An 18,210-nucleotide genomic window follows, 5' to 3' on the forward strand; every position below is an offset into this window, starting at 1 on the left:
CATTTCAAATATGAACAGTGTTTTTTAGTTACAAAATTGACACCATATTAAACTTTAGAAGCACCAGATGAATCATATCTCTAGAGCAATGTATTATACTAATAAAAATGGGGATTTCAATTCTGAATGTGACTTTGCAACACCTATGCAACATTAGTTTTCTGCTCGGCCTTCATTTTTCCAGAAGCTACATTTATTTTAACGTTTCAGTATTGAAGTCATGATCCACTCATTGGTATAGTTAATGCTGGAATTTTGTTTACTGAAACCAATAATTCGTAAAATCACTAGGAACAGTATTAATAACCATGATAATCAGCATCATCACTATGATGGTATAGCCAAAATACCAGTGGTTATTGGGCTGCAGTCTGCTGCACACTGTTAAATGGATGTTGAAGAACACAGCCCCTTTCTCAGCCATTTGCTCTCTAGTAGAGAAGGTAATAAAAAAGGTAGGTTATAGTAGTATTTTCGATGTTTGGCCAGAAGACTTCATATACATATGCATATATACGTATATACATGTCATTCAGCCCCTGCAACAGGGCTCAGTTCCTTCAGATGGCTGTACATCATCACAGTTCTGCAGTATGACCTCCCCTGAACCTTGGTTTCTCTGCATATCATTCAGCTCTTGGTTCTTGGTTCCCAAAGATTCATGTCTGAATTCCCTAGAAGTAATAATAAAAGCAAAGTATACATGTGAGGTGCATTACATGGAATACATATCATGGCAGAAAATAAAGAGGTCTGATTTCAGTCAAGTATCCCAGTAAGTATTGACTTTTAAAAATTCCTGAATCATGACAAGGTCCATATTTTCTGTCAGAAAACAGAGCCAAATTCACAAGGGAACTGCAGCCAGAAGCTTCTGTTAGATTCAGCAGGAAGTGTATTTGTTTGCTGGGTATGGACTTGGCTCCATATATTAAAGATATAATAATATTTAGCTGAAAAGGTTTCACAGATCTTGAAATGTTTCCAACCATAAGCTTTCTAAAATCATGAGTCAAGCCATGAAAACCATGAGATTGGCTTAAAATTATTTTCGCTGTTTTTTTTTTGCAACTTAGTAAACATAGTTCTCCTCTCTTCCTCACAAGTTCCTCTCCAAGAAGCAGGGTTATAAACATGTTTCATTTCAAAATTAAATCAGAGTCTCTCATACAATTTCCCAATTCCTCTGTCTACAAGAAAAACATTCTAAAAGTCAGGAAAGTCTTCCCTTCCCCTCAAAAGCAGAGTCATCATGTTAAAACTGCCTGTCAGGATTAGCTGTGGCCTGTGCTATCTACCAAATTGTTCACAGACACTGTTTGGAAAAGTAAGTATTCAGGGCTTCAATATTCAGCATTTGAAGTTAATCCTAACAGATAAGCCTTTACTCACAATGGCTATACTGCTTGCTACTACTTGCACAAATTATCCTTTTCGCTACCTCTACTCAAGTAAATGAAGGACATCCATCATTTGAGTTCAAGCATTGCCCTACACCCATCTTTCCATGGTACATGCCAGTTATCTCACACCGTGGCATGGTTTTGTTCCATGCCAAATAACATTCTTGCAGACAATTTCTGTACACAGTCTGGAGAACAGTATAGACCAGGACCGATTCCCAAAAAACAGACTGGTTGCAGCCAAAACTATTTTTTGGAATGCTAAGAGATTTTTTCTCAGTATGAACATGAGGTAGACCTAGCCGGTAGGTCTGAAAAAAATAGATAATTTCTCACATTTTATTTAGCAGTGTACCTGTAGTTATTGAGATTATATATATATATATATATATATATATATATATATGTAAAGTGGAGCACTCCAATTCAAAGAAAAAAACACAAACTTTGTGAGTGTTGATATTACTATGCACATGAATGCTAAAGCACTAAACAATACCTTTAAATAGTAATAAAGGTTCTTATGTCAGCATCTTCACAGTAGCTAGTACAAAAGTCATCTCCCAACAATTTTTTTCCCAACATTTCCAGGGATTAATTACTATGAATATGAAAGTCTCGTACTGGAGAGGAGCTCTCCCTAACCACTTGCAATTATCTGGCTTTGCAAGCCCTTGAACTCATCAGCTCTTCAGTTGTCAAGAAAAAAACTTGTAAACATGAGTCCAAAAGTAAGAATACACCATCCTAACACCTGTAGTGGTGTGGACAGTCCACCATCTTCCAGCATAATGTCCTCCAGCATTCGACTTCTTGAAGACAGGATATTTCCCCCTAACTACAATTCCCCCTGTTGCTACAATTCAAGTTCATTATATTTTATCCTACCTACTGTGAACACACAGAACTGTTTATTTCATTTCATCTGTGCAGCAACCTTTTATGTATTGGAAGGTTGTTTTCAGATCATCTCTCTAGCTCCTATCAGTCTTTTCATGATAAGACAAACCCATTTTTCCAAGCTTGCAGGCTTATTTTAAAATTTTCATTTATTTCTTCTGGATATTCTTTAATAGATCCACATCTTGCCTGAAGAGTGGTGTCCTGTTGAAAGCTTATCAGCCCTGAGGAGAAGATTACAGCTTGGACACAACATTCCCATTTACAGAGCTCAGAGTAATAGCTGCTTCACTCTAGCAAGTTAAACTTTCTGTCCCCATTGCATTATTTTACATGGTCATTTTATTATCAATGTATTTAGAGAATGTGCTTGTTTATTTTCTCCTGTCTGTGTGCTAAACTTTCTGGTTCTGTTCCTACCTGCATCATGCAATTGCTTTTTGTCCTAATAGCTGAGAGGGTTTTTTGTTTGTTTGTTTTGTTTTGTTTTGTTTTCTTTCTGTATGATGACAATTATATGTTCCTATTTTGAGAGATATCATAATTTTGCTAAGTCTCTATGCTTCTCATTCAACAACACAGTTCGGTGTAGTAGTGTTACTTCTTTAAAATAAGGTTGTTTTTTTTTTTGTTATACTTTCCAGGAGACTTTTCTGATGAATTGTAAAATACTTTATTGAAAACTTTATTTTACAATTCTCCTTCCTTCTACTCCTATAAATCAAGAATTCAGCATTTAATAATTTTGACCACCCAAGATGCATTCTTCCTTCTTTTGCCCAAGTAGTCCTTTCCACTAATCAAGATCCAATCTACAAAAGTCTTCTTCCTTCTTCTTTCTCTGCCTTTAGTAACAATTGTTATCATCAATAAATTTAAATAAGCCTTTCTCCTTTTGTATATTCCTTTGTTGACTTGTTCGTGGATAATTTAAATACCCCATCAATGAAAATTACTGTGCATTGGACAAGCATATGAGTTAAAGGCTCCAGTCTCTGGGTTTTGATTTTGATCTAGCACACAGCTTCCTTCCTGAAACACCAGTGCCAAATTACAGTTGTTAGCCAATTGTCAGCCACTAAAGAAGAAAGTCACCCTCTAAGTAACTTCTTCTTTGTTTTCTCTATGAAAAGGTGAAGTTCACAGACTTTGAGGTATCAGGCATTTTTCTTCATTTGTATGAGACCCTTTGCTGAAGGCAAAAGCGTAACTGGTAAAATGGTATGGTGTGCTGACACTTTTATTGGAAGTACCTCAGCCTACAGCTTACTGTGTGCTTCAGGATGAGGACAGTGCAAAGGAATGAAAGGTATAAAAGGAAAGTAATGGAAGGAGAAACAGAGAGCAGAAGAGGACAAAGAAGCTGAAAAAAAAAAAAAAAAAGAGGAAGGAGTCTAGCAGACTGAGAGATAAAAAGATAGATGTGAGGGGAAATGAGCTTTTTTTCATAACGGTATTTACATTCTCAAATGGAAAAAAAAAAAAAAAAAAAAAAAAAAAAAAAAAAAAAAACCATTTGCATTCTCAAATGGAAAAGCAGCCCTAAACTACCTACAAGATGCAGCTTTTCCTTCCACTTTCTGTTCACTTTCTGTAGGTACACAATTAAAATATCAATCACCCAGCTTTCAAATAGCTTATACCAATATTTTTTGTGATTCCCAAAAATACATCTTTTCTTCCCTGTCTTCGTATTCCACAGCCCTCAGATAAATTAGGATATGCTTCTGCTGAGATTTTAAGAGTTTGGCCTCCTTGAACATCTGAACTTTTTCTCAACAGCTTGCAGCATTCTCAGTAGTTTAACATATGGGTAGACAGGAATCCGCAACAAAAAGAGGCTTAACCTGGTTTAAACATAATATTGTTGTAGAGTGCTGTGCATTGTGCCTGGAATTGAAGGAACAAGCCAACAAGCAGGTTATTCATATTAAATTATCTCTGTAGGCTTAAAGAAATTTGCTCAAAACCATGCAGAAACATAGGAAATAATATCTAAAATGCTACCATATGCAGTTCTGTGCCTAATTTTTATAGGAACCTGGTTGCTAACATGTGACTGCAAGTTGTTCCAATATGTATGTCAAGAATGAGCAGGATCATATGGTTTGTTTCTCATTTATTTAAAATGCAATTATTTTAATTAATTACCGTATTGTAATTTCTCCAGAGGTATACAAACAATGTGCAAGAAATAAGCAGAGTATACATATGCCAAACGGAAAACAAGGTAATACAGGAAAGATTAAAAATGCACAGAAGGGGAATTTAAGCACACAAAAGCAGAGAGTAGAAATAATATAACTGGCAATGAGCAAGGAAGGCAGCAAAGGGAGATGGAATATTTTTGGTTATAATGGCTCTCTATTTCTAGTGTCAGTGTCTCACATCTGCTGTCATAGACTAATGAGAGCTGAGGCTGCTATAATGCTGACCCAGCCATAGGTAGATGATTTATAATGAAATTGTATCTGCATATGGAAAGGTGTCATAGCTATCAGCTAAATCTTCAAGGTAAAACAGTTTAAGATACTATACTTCAGGAAATGTTCTTAATTGTAGGTCTGAGAGTAAAGGAACAGGCAAATACATCTTATATCCCAACCATTCCACCACCAAAAATCTCATATTTGCCTGTCATTTAGAAGTTGGAGTTCTACTGTCCTAAAATAAGCTACGTGTAAGGAACAGATAATACTCAGATATCAAAAAAGAGACAGTGGAACAGAATCCAACACATTCACTCCTGTGATTTGCTTTCTCTACTTCTTGTTAGGCTCTTTCTTGACAGAGCTGTAAATATTAATGTTTTTTCCCATATCCGATCACTAATAAGTTCTACACACTGATGTTTTTCTTTCCATTTGCTCTAAGGAGTACAGAAAAACCTACTCCAAGAGATGTGACCTGCTCCACATAAAGTGGAGCAAGTGTCCTGTAGGGTCACCTGCAATAGGATTTCGTCTGTTAGATAAAGTTCAGGAAGCAGTTCAGACGTTAATTCTACCCAGGGTAATACAACCCAGATTTCTGTGGGGCGAGTGTAAGCTAATTCATTCTCAGTACCCACATTCATGCAGACCTTTCCTAAGCAGCTCACACTGCTCAAATTTATTGTTCCAATTCTCTGTGGAGTCACAAGGCTTAGGTGCTCTAGTTATAGATAGTTCATGCTGTACATACAAAACTTAAGCACTTTATTTTTTTTTTAATTTTCAGACAAGTGTCATAAAGTCTGCACTTTTCAAAAAATTAACACAGAGTTACAGCATGATGTGGCATCTGTAGGGTTTTAAATTTCAGACCTTTAATACTGCTGTAAATAATCAAACATTTGTCCTAGAGGAAAAAAATATATGTATTATTAAACTAGATCTACACTAGTTAATTGATCAGTGGCAGGGAGCATTCCCATAATTCAGTCATCCAAACTGTTAAATTACTAGAATGGTCCCTGGGACTGTTTTGGTTTGTGCCAACTGGTCAAATCCTAACAAATTCACAGATGTGGGCTGGTAGTTGGCTAAGTCCAGGAATGAGTTCCAACAGATAAGGTAGATGTTTTGGAGGCTAAAAGGATGAAATGGCATGAACACTGATGAAGCAAGCCACCTAGACATGCAGCAAGAGAACATCCTGACATACACATGCTGGAAGAGAAGCAGCTCTAGGTAGAGTTTCCTGGTGACCTAGCTACTAAAGCAGGAGGCAACTCAAAACTTGCCAGTGCACAGGATAATATACAAAACTTACTTTTTTTATATCCTTATTTTAAAAAATTATGAGCTATCCAGCCAAGGAGCAGGAAAATCTCTTGTCACCATAGCAGAAAAATAGTGAATAAATAACAATGCGGAATTGATGAGTTTGTCAATAGTCTATTACCTGGGAAAATTTTGTCTAATTGATTCAGCAAAATCAAATGTACCACAAATTTCCTGTGCATCTTTCTCCTCTGCTTTCAAGCATCTTCCTTCTTCACAGCTTTATCCAGTTTCATTACTTTAAAACCATTTTTACAGGTGGACCCTCATTCTGTTTACTCAGCTCCCCCCAGTCCTGCCCCTTAAGAAAGTAAAAGACAAAGTGATATTGGGCTATGACAGGAGGAAGGGAAAAAGGCAGCAAGAGCTGAATAAGAAGGAGAGGGTTTAGGAGATGGAGCATGTTAGGGTGGGGAAACGACCCATCTTTTGACCAGTTTTAAGGAGTTACTTGAAAGTGATTTGTGAAGGGATTTTTGCAGACATGCTCAAGAATATTTGATCTTAAACACAGAGACAAGGAACAGGGTGATGTAATTGAATGAATGGAAGACAGAAGAGCAGTGTAGGACCTCTGGCAGAAGTTTTCTATGTGAAGTTCAAATTGAAAGTTTTATATGGAGCCTGGTAGATTTTCTTGAGATCTACCAACAGATTTTACAGTCCCAAGTGGTTACATTTAGATTATTTATTTGTTTTCCAATGATGTAATGACTTCCTCATGATGCAATGATTTCCCTGTGACTGGGAAGTAAATACTGAATTGGAAAATGTTGGGATGAAGTTACGATCATTGGTCTTTTTCATACTCCTGAAGTTAGATCGTACATTCCTATTTGTATTGTCTGAAATGCCGTGATACAATCTAGCAAAATGAAAGCAACATGAGAAGGGGAAATATATCTATAATACCTGCTGTGAGTTACTGGAGTGGAAAGAAAAGCCTCTTCATCTGCTTTCCTCCTGAAGTGTGTGCATCTTCTCATTCATGTAACAGATGACTCTGAACTGTGCTCTTGCCTCACCAGAAGCACAGGCAGCTTCAGGCAGCAGGAAATGAGTTTTTCAGCCCTTGCTAAGCATTGGCAGATCCTTTGTCAAACACCACAGGGAAAAAATAAAAAATAAAAAACGTTGTAAACTGTAAAAGACATGCATGTGACAATTACCTTTAAAACAGCTATTTCCCTCTCTTCTTCCCCTGCCCCTCCTCCCCCCCACACACACATTTTTAGTTTTTTTGTTTGTTTTTCCCTTGCTTTTAGTGTTTTGTTTTGCTTTTTTTTTTTTTTAATTCCTAAAATGGGAAATCACAGAAACTTGAGGGAAACAACAATTCAGTTTGTTGTGACCATGGCTAAGTATATAAAAAATGGAAAGAAAAGAAATAGTGAATAATCAGTCATGCTTTTGTGGAGGAGTATCAGATAGTCTGTGAACTCCACTTATTATTCCACTTTATTATTCAGGGGAAAAAGATATATTAAAAAAATGTGATGTCAAAAACTAGGTCTGTAAGTAACTGAATAAAGTTTGGGGACAATTTTTCTTTCCTTGTAAGTACTCCATTTATAGAAATAAAGGCTCCAACCTTGATGTAACTGACCTCTGAATAAATTATAATCTGAGTAAAATTATCAAGTGTTCTTTTAAAAATTGAGGTATCTATTTATTATTGACCCTCAAAGAGTATTTAGGTTCTTTAAAGATTTCTAGCCAGAATAATCTTAAAAATAGTAAATAAATAAAAAGACAACCATAACTATTATCTGCTCAGCTTTAGGACTTCTGTGGAATCAGTGAAACTCATTAGGTAAATAGAGATTTTTCAAACTGCTAATATGCCCTCTGGCAAAACATTCATTAAGAAAGTGGTAGGAGAGGACAGCAAGTGTGTATAATAAGTAACAAACCACCATTCGTTATTCTAAATACATACAGTTTTACTCATACTTGAAGTTAGAAAAATAGATATTTGTATACTTTTAAGGTTATTTCTTTCTAGTCTCATCTCTCCCCAAGAATGCAAGGTGCTTTACAAATGTTTTGATACCGTTTAAAGCAGTTTCATGTGGAGATAGTCATTTGAACTGTGAACAGAACAGCAGCAGTTTTGCCGTGTTAGTGCAGGGTTAATTAGTACACGCCGAGCACTGTGCCTACGCTGCTGATGTCTTTGTACAACTCTGGTGCTGGAAGTAGCATATTCAGACTCTGTTTGTGTTCCCCACACAAAACTGATTTTTTTTCATATTTATTCTCCCCATAGAAAGCAATCAGATTGAGCTGGATGAATTGAGGTGTCATACATAAGATATATTATGTGCTACTTCCATTGTATTCACTCGTAGACAAAGGCTGCAGTCGTGCACCTAGTTTCACATAAAAATTTTGGGGGAGAGCATAAAATGATTAATAATATTAATAACAATAATAATAATAAAGTTAGAAAACAAAATGATTTTTAAAAGCCTGAAATGATGATCCAAAGTAGAGACTGATTAAGGTAGACGTGGTATGTTTTCTGCTATGTTAAGAGTTGGTGCAAAAAAGAAATTAATCAGCTAATTTCTATGTCCACTAGAAATAGGACAGGAATTAATTGAATTAAATGGTAGCCAGAGGCATAAGATATTAGGAAGTATTGGGAAAGATTCTCTAAATGAAATAGTTACATATTTTAATAGATTATGAAAGGAATCCTTCGGTTTATTATCAATGGTATAGACTAGATAAACATCAACGGGACAGAACAAGAAAGAACATATGTCCTTCTACTGTGACTAAATAGATTAGCAAGAAAATACATATACTTTCTGCAACTGTATGGAATGTTTTTGAAGATAAAGGGTGAAGGGTGACTTTAATGAGTCAATAGAAATATTGCTGTCTTCAAATCCAATCTAGTTTAGCCTAAATAATTGCATAAAAGCCATTAGTTCTGTGTATCATGCTCTTCTCTTGTAGCTGCAACTACCAAACTGACATTGTCAATAATTAATAGAGCTCCTTTTTGAGCACTTTGTAAAGTTTAAGATATTTTTTTGTTCTGTGAAATGATTGAACAACCTTAATGAGCTTTTGATTAGATATTGGTTCCATAGGTCTTATATTCTAGGCACCATTCATGATCTATTCAGTGTTTGTAAGATGAGAGAACTTGTCAGCAAAATAGAGAGAAGCAGCTGTAACAAGAAACAAACATCTGAGTTTAGCATTTCAGCAATAACCCCTTTTTTTTTTTTTGATTAGCTACCTTTAGTGTTCTTCCATATCACAAGCACAATTTAAAACCCAGTCAATCTCTGTCTTGTATATAGCAGAAAGTTTGAAAGAACATACATGCTAAAGTCTCTGAATATGCTTCCTACATTGCTCTTAGCAAATTCCTACATGTGTGAAAAATCTTTTGTTTGCACATGTATTGAAAGATTATTAGATTGCTGTTGGCTCATTTATTTATCCACTTTGACCATTTTTATATACAGACATGTATGCTAAGATAGCATGAATAATGCTGCGAAGTTAATACAGACATAAAGACCCAATCTAGGCAGAATTTAAAGAGCTAAGGTCTACTGAGTCTATGTTCACAGTCATCAGGGGAATAAGGACTTAATGCAGCAGAATAACTAGTCAGAAGTGGTTTTCATTCCATTTAACTGGAGAGGTAAAATGTACGAACATTTTGTTTCTCTCATTTAGATAGCAAATGTAAACTAAGAACAATCTACTGATATTTTCAGAAGAAGTAGTGCCATCTCTTGCTTAGTTATTGTATTAGTATTAGTATTTGGTTAGTTTCAGAGGGACTTTAAATTGTTGAAAGTATTACTCAATGAGAATACAGGAATCCCAAATAGTCAGGCTGCATTAATATAAATTTAATATCAATGTATTTATATCAATATATCAATAAATTCTTTCTTATCTGAACATATAAAAGCATAAGCAAAACTTTGCAAGCAAAAAAAACATTTAAGCAAAAGCATAAGCAAAACATTGTGTTTTTCATTGTCTTAAACTTCATGTTGCCAAAATCGGTCCTGTCAGCACTTGACTCTGAGTTCCAGTACTTAATTGTATACCAAGTTTAATTTCTTTCTGTAAGTACATTTCCAAGAAGCAAGTTGCTGAAATTATGATGAAAGGCCATCTTCATGCACATTTATGGTATGAATACCTAAGCTGAAGTCAGCTCAGTCAGAACTGAAAATTGGATCTTAACATCAAATTTGGATACAAGAACTGACAAGATTACCTGTTCTTATTAATAACTCTCCGTCTTTGTCTCTTACTTTTTATGCATTCTTATTTCTTTTTCTACTTTGACATAGTCTCTCACTTTCTCCTTCCTTTGTCTTGTTTTACCACATTTTTCTTACCTCTCTGTTTTCTTTCATTCCCTTATTCCTTTTTTATTATTGTACTCCTTCTCATTTCAAAAGAGTACTCCATTTTGTACTTATACTATTATGTAAACCAGACCAATAATCAGGAGACCAAGCTATAAATACAACATGGAAATCCCTGATAAGGCAGGGTAGAATGAACATTTGTATTACATTAATGTCTTTTGTATTACAATAAGAAAAATATCTTATTATGCTAGTGAGTACAATGCACAGTCTGTTGCTAATATACTATACTGGTCACTAATCCAATGTGAAGGTCATATACAAATCATCTATTAGCTTTTACTATTGCTTTCTGTATCATATTGATAACCCAGCTTCTGACCTAACCTTTTACTTCCCTATTCAGCTTATATTGTAATTGAGGTCATTTTTGAAGAGAAAGAAAATAAATAAATAAGAGAAGTTTACATTGAAAAGTTGTTTCTTTTTTTTTCCTGTGTCTATGCAGTCTAACTGCAAAGGATTTGCTATTCCACATCTTATTGTTTCTTCATGTATTTATATTTGCTATATCATTTCTCAAGGGTTTTAGAATTGCATTTGCAAATTAAAAAATATAAACAGTGGGAATTAATTTCAGCTGTACAACTGTCAATGGAACACTGTATATTCCAGGACAGTCAAAACTAATAACACTTTTGGAACCTATGATCATCTTTAATTTGGAAGGCTGTCTGAAATTAAACATATCAAAGACAGAATTCTGACCTAGTTTTATCATGCTGAAGTGATTCAATGTATACTGTTTTCCTTCACAATATCAAACTTTCTGGATATTTTCCACCATGGAAATAATTTTCATGCAATAAAAATGCATGACTTTAAGCAATGGTTAAGGAGCCTGACCAATACAATTCCTTTTAGTGAAATTATATTTTACTTACTATTGGTTCAATCTTGTACAATATTCGGTAATATAAAATATCCATCTCTTCTCAAAAAAACACATATAGGTTGCTTCCAAAGAACAAACATTCATGTGTAATTGTTAATATCAATGCTCTCAGCAATTAATTATTTCTGTTGTAGTATAGGAAACTTTATTCAAAGTTTTTCTTTTGTCCTTCAAAAATGATTTAGGTCTTATAGTAACCCTTCTTTTCAAACCTTTGTTTTAGCTTCACTATCTCAAAAGAGGTGTTGAGATAATTGTGGTTTTGTGTGCTCAATTGCTTTGGAACCAAAAATGCCTGAAAGTACTGACAAATGGCACCTCTTTTCTGTTATACATATAATCACTGAGTATGCAACATCAGATATACGACCACCAAGTTTAGAGAACAGGGTATACCACTTGAGATCTCAAAGCAATGAAAGCATGTAACATGTATTTTGAAGTCCAATATAAAGATATAGAAAATTAGATAAATATACAACATGTTCAAAAAAGAACCCGCCAGGCTATGGTCAATTTTGTCTAGGTCAACCAATCAAACAAGAGGCATTAGACTTCTTCTATTTGGCATTCAGTGTTATACAAAAAAGCATTAACAATGGTTACGAAGATGGGAATTAATAGTGGAACTCTGAGCTGAGTAAAGAATTTACTAGTAGAAAAGCATTGTATAGGAAAAATTGAGCCTGATGTTAGGTAACAAATGGTTAGCCTTGGACCAATCTTGTTAAATTTTTGTATAAATAACCTTGGCTTAAAAAAAAAATAAAAATAAATAAAAATAAAAATATTAAGATGCAAAGCTAAAAGGCATTGTCAATACTGAAGAGGATTAGGGTATTTCACAAAAAGAACTGCATGGCCCTGAGGATGGGAATAAGTGTAATTAAATTAAATTAAATTTATAATAAAAAGAGGAAGGTCACTGGGGACTATGAACAGAAATTTCTGCTATTGTCTAGGAACTCATCTGTAAGAAGTGACTGAGAAGAGAGGGACACAGGTGTACAAGCTGATCACAGGATGACTGTAAGCTGGAAAGGGATGGCAAGAGTAGAAAAACTCAAATGCCATCCTGCAGTACATCAGTCAAGGTGTTTTCAACTGAGAAAGAAAAGTATTAATTCCACTGTTGAGACTTAATTTGTAATAATGTGTACAATTCTGGTCATTTATATTCAAGAAAGACATGAAATTGGAAAAGACATAGAGAAGAATCACTTCAATAATGAAGGAAACAGAGAGTTAATCAAACAAGAGAAGAGTTCAGCTTGTAAACCAGAGGGGTGTGATTGGTGTCTGTACATAAATCAGGGTAAAGACAAAAGAGAAAGAATTATTTAAACTCAAGGACAGTGTTTGCCACAGCAATAAACAGTCATAAACTGTCTGTTAATAGTAAATTGATAATTCTATTTCCAGAATTCCAAGCTTTAGCCCTTTCCTATGTTTCCAACGCTCCCTTTGAAGACATGAGAATTTCAAGATATTAGATATGATTTGGTATGCTTAATAACTGGGAAGGGGGGGGGGGGGGGGGGATGTTAAAAGATGTTAAATAACATCAGTCCCAGTATTCACCCCCAAGGAACGTCGTTCATCTGATCTCCGTCTGGACATTGAGTCGTTGACCACAAATCTTTGAGTGCAACCGTCCAGCAAATTTCAAAAGGCTTTAAATCAGTCCGTACATGTATCTATCTACACGTATGTTTATTTAAAAGAGGAAAAAGATAATTCAGTTAAAGTTTAAGTTCGTGAAAGGGAGAGAGAGATCATAACTTTGTGCACTGCCTTAATTATATTTTAACTCAAGCAAATTAAAGCCTAGTATTCCAGTATGTCATTCATGGAGAAAATCTTATTCACAAGGCAGCTCTATTCATGATGGATTCTTGCACATATTCAAATTCATCATAATTTTCTTAGTCTGAAGTTCTTATTTTTATGGAACATAATTAACATTTCAGTAGAGGGGCACCAGTTTGCACACTACAATAGTATTAAAACTAAGCAGGATTTAAGAATAAATGAAGATATTTTTGAGTGGAAGTAGCTCTTTATTCCCTCCAAAATAATACTTACTCTATCATAAAGTTACTTTGCATGGATATATGTAAGCTCCCAATACAAAATAAAAATAAAAATAAAATAAAAATAAAAATTAAAAAAATAAAAATAATAAAAAAGGACAAATAAATAAGGTCAATTAGACTTTTGGGGTGTACTTGTAAGGTATTAAACAAAGAAACATGCACAAAAATATTGGACAACTACAAGTAATAGGTAGTTATACAATGTTTGGAGACAGACTGCTAGGATTCTACCCCACCTCATCCTCAACCGCATTCCAGGCTGGAAGTCAGATTCAAGGAAAATGTAATGATATCACCACACGTTTCCTGGCTGCTCTCCTTTCTACCATGAACCATCATATTTAAAATAAAAATAATATTAAACAAACAAAAATGTCATTTAATGTAAACACAATCCAGATTTCTGTTATAAGCTATAGTTGATGAGGTTGACAAATTTGCTTGAAAAAATACAATTGTCCCCTAGTAGGCATAATGCAACTTTCCTATTTATCTGACAACAAACCCACTTTCATTTAATCCTATTGTAGTACATTTATTAAATTTTATTTAAGAAATTCATGGGTGCCCAGGGATTCTGTAGAATATCCCACACTTGGAGATATTGAAAATTTAACTGGGAAGACCCTGAGCTACCTGATCTAGATTTGATGTTGAATCTGCCTTGAACAGGAAGGTGAATTAGATGACCTCCTGTGGTCTCATCCAGTGTCAATTATCTGTGGCTTTAGCAGAGCCAACAGAAAAGAACCCTTCAGTCTTGAAGACAAATAATTATGACATATTCATGCGAGCTGAACATTTCTTAAACCAGACATATTTCAGTTTCTGTCCTAGCAAACTTTTAGCCATAGATCATAAATATTACAGTGGAAAACACTAGCTGGATACTAACTTATCACGGTTGGAAGCTAAAAGATTATAATAATCTTCTACCAGACCATTACCAAGAAGGTCAAGTAGCTGAACAGTTATCTCACCTCACCTTTAGATAAGTCTTGACCAAAACAGATAGTATAAACTGACAAAGGGAGTTTTCTAACAGTCTTCAAGGTAAAAGCTATACTATAATTAAGCAATACTATAATGAAGACATTACAATTAAAATAGTTTAATCCACAGCAGACTTCTCTAAGTTCTCATATCTAAAAATCAATTACAACTTCTTTGAAAGTGCTTTTAACATAGTTGTAGAGGCAGTGTGTGGGGAAAAAAAAAAAAAAAATAGAATATTAGACAGGGAAAGTAAGATTTGCCAAAAAAAAAAAAAAAAAAAAAAAAAAAAAAAGTAGTTTCTGAAATAAGGAACCATGCTTAGGTATCAAAATTAAATCACTGCTCTCATATTATATAGGCCTATTTAAATAGAGACCCACCTACAATAAAACAGTGTATCAGTACTCTTCTTAGTGTTAAATGTAATGATTTTGCAAAATTAAGAAACCAGAAGATATAAAATAAGGCTTAGGACTGCCAGATTTATGACAGTGTTATTACTGTTGGCAGATCACTTTTCTTTTTAAACTGCAGCTTGTACCAAGTGGAGCTGAAGCATCCCTACAATAACCTCTGCCTGGATCTTGCACGGATATTGACAAATGATCGTAATTTATCAGGAAACATCCTGGGTGTCTGCTGAACCAGGGTTCTGTCTTACTATTGGACCTGCACATCACTGTTTCTCACCTGGTGAATTGTAAGGTCTAAATACTGGTCATTTGGGGTATGCAAAGAAGTTGTTGACATTCTTGTGTCTATCTTTGGCATCTAGGTCATACTGAAAGTAGGATAATTGCACTCTGAAGTATACCTTGTTATTGACTATTACTGATTTTTTTGTTTGTTAACAATCAGCCATTCAGTGTTCAGTTCAGTATTTGCATCTAAGCTTTTTCATTTAATCAAAAATAAGGCTTATCCTAACAAAAATTATTAATTTATTCCCTGGGTATGAAAGGATATAAATGCATCTATTTATCTGTGTATTTTTAGCTGGATTTATCTTAAGTGCTTGCATTGTTCACTATAAAATTATTGCAGTATCTCACAATACTTAGGCTCTTGCAGTTTTATTTCTGTAACAGTACAATTTTATTCTCTTAACTCTGCATTAATCCGACTGGCAAATACTAGAATGAAAAAATAAAATAACACAACAGCTGCAAACTCCACAGCCTAACTCTCAATTCTGATCTGCTGTGGGTGTATCATCCTCCATAAAAACACATTAGTCTACAGTGAGATACAACTTGGACATGCATGAGCCTATGTACATCAGCAGAGTGATACAGGGCTTCTTGTAATGGGGTATTGCAAGCCCAATGTGCCCCTCAATGATGGCTTTTGCCTCTGTCTGAAATGTGAATTCAGGAGTACTTGTGTATAGATATTCACTGCAATGCCATTTGGGTGAAAACTGGCACAAGTACAAGTCATAGAAAAGAGAGCTTTGTGCACCTATTGGATGGCAGTTTTCATGTACCCTGGTCAGATGTTAATTTGGACAATCAGTGTGAACGTGCATTTCAGTCCTGAGTCAGCCTGTGGATCTCTCTGTCTCCCTAACAGCTGTGCCCATTTTCCTTCTTTATGCCTGTAAGGCACTGACATAATTTACGCTTGAGGTTCAAGTACATATCAAGTTAGGCAGGTGTTGCCAAGTAAATGTCGGCCATCGTGATTATCCATTTAATAACAAATATAATTACTCTATATCTGCTGATGCACAGAAGCAGAAGTCTCTTGAAACTCTCTTGAGGCACACATATTTTAAAAGAAACAGCAAATAACTTATCAGAGGCTCTTCCTCTCTAGAGCAGTCCTCAGCAAGACTCAAAAATTGAATAAATGAGATCTTGCTCACCAGGTGGGTTTTTGCAGGCTGTGATGTTGGTTCTTATAGTTCTAAAAAGGAAGTGATAAGCCTCCTGTATTGAATGTGAGTGCTCTACAGACAGGAGGATAGACGACTGAAAAGAGAAATCCCCACAGTGAGGGATTTGTGAGATTTGGCAGAAAATCTACATCACAATGCTGTGCTATTTCCCACAGGGAAGAAGACCAGAGAATTTCTTAAGAGAAAGGCACTATTCTACCACTGCTCCTTCACAAGTGACAGACAGGAGACAAATCAGGTACCAGTACAGACAGGTATCTTCTTTATTGTATTCCTCGACACAGGAAAATCTGAAAGGTCTAAGACACCACCTTCAGCCTCACTGGACTTCAGGTTTATATGCAGAATAAAACTGCAAGTTGGAGGGATCGTGGATAAATCCACAGGGTGAATGAAGCTCACTTATTTTCAGAGCTTTCTAGCAGCTTGCAAGACTTGCAGACTTAGCACAAGTCAGCGGAAGTGAAAAATAAAGCCATCACAAAAGGCTATATTTTGGAACTTACAAATGGAAGCTGAGATATTTTAACTATTCAATTAACTGTAGCTGTAGGATTTGCCTTGTGAGCATTTTAGTTTGTAATCTATGCTGCCCTTCTCTCACCTTTGAATAACTTTTTACTCTCTTCCTTTTTATCTGTCACTGACTTTTAAAATGAAGCACAAGACTCTGCAAGTTGCAGGACCACCTCTGTCGCCAGAGAAAGCCGTGACGTGTTGTGAGAGCATTAAAGATTCAGAAATAAATTGCAAAGTTGCTTCGGAGCACAGTGAAGCATTTAGTTGCAACTCAGCTGGGTGGAAAAAAAGAAGTCACACTCCAAAAGAGACAGAGAGCTATCACTGCTTGAAATTATTGAATAATTTATTCAAAACACAAACAGGTCTATTAGAATGAAGGTGATGGTCTGCAGACAGAGGTCATGCAGAAAAGCACAGGGCTGTTAACTGTATTTTTCCTCTTTCACTGGCTATCAAAATACTGGATTGTCTTAAAAAAGAAGCTAGTTACAATCAATCACTTTTATAGCACCTTCACTGTAGATTACTGCTTAGTGTAACTGGATTTGAAAGGAACTATTACATTGAAGCTACAAGTCATGCAAAATGTTTCTTAAATAATGAAGCCAAAATGAGAATGTACCATAGAAGTCCATTGAAAACTCCATTTCCTTCAAATATTTTGCAAAAAGCAAGTTTTTATACTACACATTCTGCTTTACTACACACACAGCTACCTGACAGAGCTCAGAGTAATGCAGCTCGAGTGCAGCAGCTAACATGTAGCCATAAAGTAAACGATTAGCTTTCACACCCTCAGTGCAGATCATTTTCAAAGGTAGTTTATGTAGGGAGCCATTAACCCTCAAAGCAGAATCTAAACACCTGGTGCAGTCAAACACTTGTGAAGGGAAACAGCTTTCCCATTCTCACTTAGGCAAAAACAAAGCTCTGTCTCTTCTCTTTCTCCTCTCATGCTCATGCTCTTCTCTACTACTTTTAACTACTGGGTTTCCTCTTCATCCTGAGGAATGCCTTCTATGGAGAGTAAATCTCATTTACTCACAATGCAGGAGAAATTACATAAAACACATTTCAGTTGTGTGTACTTTCTTCATCACTATTTTTGATAGCTACCCAAACAGCTACAGATTGCAGAATTACCACACCAGATTCCTTGGCACTAGCCGATAGAGGCTTAAAATGTTTAATCCGCTGCTTGTCTGTGGTAAGCCTTTGTTATTAGCCTTGGGAAGGATCCTTATCAGTCAGCAATCTGATTTAGCTCTCATTCCCAACTTGTTTGGGTGTTTTTCACCTTGTGGGAAACAATTGGT

The sequence above is a fragment of the Anas platyrhynchos genome, chromosome 3, assembly GCF_047663525.1.
Source record: "Anas platyrhynchos isolate ZD024472 breed Pekin duck chromosome 3, IASCAAS_PekinDuck_T2T, whole genome shotgun sequence".
In the NCBI taxonomy this organism is placed as follows: Eukaryota; Metazoa; Chordata; class Aves; order Anseriformes; family Anatidae; genus Anas; species Anas platyrhynchos.